The following is a 4421-nucleotide window of genomic DNA, read 5'->3' as shown; positions in this document are numbered from 1 at the left end:
AGAAAAGGGTCCCTCGACCGGCTCATTTTAAAAATAAATTGGCGTGTTTGAAGACACCGTCGGGGGGAGCAGATTCATCACCTCAAACAGCAGAATAGCCCTAATCCTTCCGCCAGTCAAAATATAGTCCAAAATTGATGATATTTCTTCCCAATTTGGGAAAAGGAAGTTCAGTAATTACCAAAAATAGAATCAGTGTTAGATGGACAATCATATGCATACACTTTGTCAATCAGCCATATCAAAATAAGAAAAATAGCAATGGGTTGGCTCGAATGAATATCTCTTGCTTTCCCAATGTTAATAGGCCCGTGAGGCCTGTAGTTGAGTGAGTTTGAGTAGGCCTATAAATGGACCAGATCATAGCCAGACCTTGTGTCCCATTTAGATATTACATTTAGATATTACCATTAATCAGTTCACGCAAAAATTTGTTTAATCGATACATAAAAGACAATAACACTTTTCACAGAAACTGCATCCATTATTTTACAGGGGCCGCGGAAGCGGGGGGCTGGGGGGCTTCAGACCCCCCCCCCCCACTTTTTTCCAAAACCGTGTACAAAAACGTAAAAATGACCATAGGATTGTGATTTTTTGTATGGTCAGCCCCCCACTTTTGGCTCAGCCCCCCCACTTTGAAAACCGTTCCGCGGCCCCTGTTTTATACCTGAGCTTGCTTGCGTCGGGAAAGGCAAAGTTAGCCTTCTTAAAGTTGTATTGGCGCCAGTGTTGTAGTCAAGTCTCAAACGTCCAAGGCCGAGGCTTTAATACCAAAGGCCAATCCTGAAAAGCTCAAGGCCAAGGCATTTCAAACTTACGATGTACGGAACAATGAGCCAACAATGCCTATAAGCTTCCGGGTGCAGACATGCAGGAGCGGAAATCTCTCCCAAAAGGTAGGGGGACAAGGGGCAGGAAAATTCGTTTGACAAGTAAAAAAAAAAAAAAAAGGTTATCATTCCAAAAGTAAGGTCATCTCGTCCTAAAATACATGTTTTATTTCGATTTTGAATGATGTACTTCTTACCATCATAAAAGACCACAAATAGTAGGGGGACATTTGATATTGTGTCCCCCTGGGATTTCCGCCCATGCAGACATGTCTCACAGTGCAAAATTGACAAAAGGTGTGAGCGAGCAAACTTTTCGACCTTTGTACATGTGATACAAAATTTAATTTTATTATAGATTTAGACATAATATGAAAATATGAAATATAATGAAATAGTTACCTTTATGTATTATTTTTTTAGGCGATTTACATTACAATAATTATTATTACCCCGGTCATTCGATCCTGGTATGCCCATTCTGAACGTATGACTTTCTCCACTCCCAGGGGCTACAGAACTTTTTTTTTGGGGGGGGGGGAGCCAAAAAGGGCACCTATGTGTCAAAATGGGCATTTCGGTGCAAACGGCCGGATATTTTCACCAGGAGATTATCAACTGCGTGAAGTGTGTTTTGTTGTAATTAAGTTGAGCAAGTCTTTTTGAAGTGATTTATGATTGATACGATATATATTTATTTCTCCGTGAGTGAGCGTAGCGAGCGAGCAGTTTTGAAAAAAAATCAAATCTGAAGTTTCAAAACTTAATTTTTGCTCAGTTATGGAGCTAATCACTGTTAAATGACATCAGTGAACACAAAGAGCAATCTAAATCCGATTCCACGTTTAGGGGAAATTTCCCATAAGTTCATGAATATGCTGCATAATTATTAGATAATCGACAGTTATTGACCATACCAATAAGTAATAAAAACTGTATTAAAAAAGCACTTAGAAGACGTCGATCCGATGTATTAAGCGCGATGTAAAAGCGTATTATTATTAGGTGGTCTGTCATGAAAATGACAGATCACCTATTATATTCGTCAGAATTTTCTTTATTTTTATTGCCAAATCTTTGTCCCACTTTATCTCAAAATCGGGCATGTCAATTTCCTTGATTTTCATGTCATGTATGGACATTATTATGGACATGGGAAACGAAACTTTTCAAGGTTATCAAATCATGATGACGTCATCTAGGCGCCATTTTGTAAAATTAAATGATTGATCATATCATCGCAACTAGTCATAAAAAATCATCCATATTTGCGTCATATCAAGTTCAGGTGACAGGTCATCAGGACATATCATCAGAGGTCATACAAAGGTCACGACGCGCACGTACGCGCGCGTCAAAATTTTAAATTTCCCCAAATCGACCGTGGTCAAGTTTGGGTACGTTTCTGGTCATTTTGAGCATGTCAAGAATTTGCGCGCGCTCAGGTATGCGTGCGCGTTCTTGCACCTACCATCGGTATGCATCATAGACAAATAAATACGTATGCATCTTCGAGTCATCATTTATTTCATGTCTTTCCATTGTCCATTATCTTCTGATTAATTTGATACCTCATTCAGCCTCTTACGACCAATAATACAGGAATGCGCGTCCATTCAAATTTGCATTACTCGCGCGTGCAAACTTGCAAAATAAGTCATAAATGGGCAAAAATATGCCTATATAAAATTCACTGTAGCTCTTCAGGGAGTCCGTTGACCCCCAATTTTTTCTCACTCTTGGATATAGTCAATATCTCATTTGGAGATTTCGTAATTACGTCAAGATTAAGTTATTAGTGAAAATTACATATTTTCGAAACATACATCAATGTATTTGACCGTATCTTCGTTATCTCCCAAATTTTGATACGATGTAGTTAAGACAATTCTCTGCAAATAGCGTGTGAAAAATTTTCACTTTTGACCACAGCATCAATGTGTTATGACTTGTTTAAGTTTTTTCAATTTTTTCTGGACCTTATTTTTAGAAATTTTTAAAGGACATTTTTTATCAATCAATTGTACGGTCTTGCTGAAAATTTCAAGCCCCCTTGATTTGCGTTTTTTTTATGTAGGACATTTTTTGTAATTTTGCCGGAACTTTATAAGGGGTAATTTTAACATTGTAAAACATCATTTATGCATTTTTTTAGGAAACGCTGCAATATTGAGACGCTATTGGGTTGAAAAATTTCATTCTGGACTTTTTGCGGAAATTCCTGGATTTTTTCTATTTGGTCATTTTTACTAAATAACGTATAACAAAATTTCAGGTACCTTCTGTCAAATGAACAATTGTGCAATTTAGTTAATTACACATTTTCCCGAATTTTTGCAGGAAAATTGTGAGTATTTGAATCTTTTACCTGACGTTTTTCAGCAAAAACCATCAAGAAAGAATTTTCAAGTAAATGTCGAAGTCTTACACAATTAATATATGGATATTGAAAATTCTTGACGGAAAATATTATGTGAAATGTTTAGAATTTTGCAGAGATTTTGCAAACATTTACCCAAAAAAATTATACTTAATTCTTTTATCAAATACACCACTGATGAGTATTGAAGTGAATGCTGTAAAATTGTAGCATTGTGAAACTTCTCATAAAAATTATTGAAATTAGCAGAAATTTTGAATGAAAATATTAAAGATATTTTATTTTTCAGAAAGTATCACCTATGAATTTTCAAGTATTCTGTGACATTCATTCTCAATGATGTTGTAAAAATTCTTGTTTGAAATCATTAAAAAAAAATTGCTGACAGTACAAAGAATTAAAAAAAAAAAGATTTTGCAAAAAAACATTAAAGTACTGTCGATTAAAATTAGCTGCTGTGAAAATTAAGGCGCCTTTCATTGCGTTATTTTGGAAAACCAATTTTGGTAAAATCGTCCGAAGATTTTGAGGAGTTTTTAAGGCGTTTTACGTGCTCCAAACTTCATTTCGTATTTACCGTTTTGCATTATCACCACCATCATTATAATCATCCGCGATTGTCATCACCACATTAATAATCACATTTAGCAATGGTCAAAATTTATTCCTATGATGTCTATGATGAAGATTATCAATCATATCTAAATGATTCATTCCATACAACATTAGCCGACACTGAATGAAAAATCATGACAGACAACTTAATTCGTCCGCATGACGAATTAAGATCTATAGTTATCATTATTATTATATCAGTTGAACGTCTCCGGCATGCAGTCTCGCCTTCATTTTTGAGAAGCAGTTCTAACTTTGAAAACAAATAAGATGAATAAAAAAATAAAAAACGTATTCGAATACGCGAGTATCATTCTGAGAAAACTCGATGACGATGAATATCATGACTATTGCACATTAGGCCTCATTGCTTTTCACGTAGCTGTGTTGGATTTGTGAATTATGGAAATATCACCAAGAACTTCCAAAAAGCAATTCATTTCTCATTCATCGTGTCATGGGTGTTGGTTGAGCTATTGAGCTAGTGTTGTTAGAGGTATTGTTTGGGTGAATTCTCGCGCTCGAGCCAATGTTCATGCCCGAATGCCCCAGTTGTCCTGGGAGAACCGTTCCCCTGGGCCGCCTCACTCGCC

The sequence above is a fragment of the Lytechinus pictus genome, chromosome 14 (genome assembly GCF_037042905.1).
Source record: "Lytechinus pictus isolate F3 Inbred chromosome 14, Lp3.0, whole genome shotgun sequence".
In the NCBI taxonomy this organism is placed as follows: domain Eukaryota; kingdom Metazoa; phylum Echinodermata; class Echinoidea; order Temnopleuroida; family Toxopneustidae; genus Lytechinus; species Lytechinus pictus.
The sequence above is the reverse complement of the archived record's forward strand: the minus strand, read 5'-3'. Positions refer to the sequence as shown.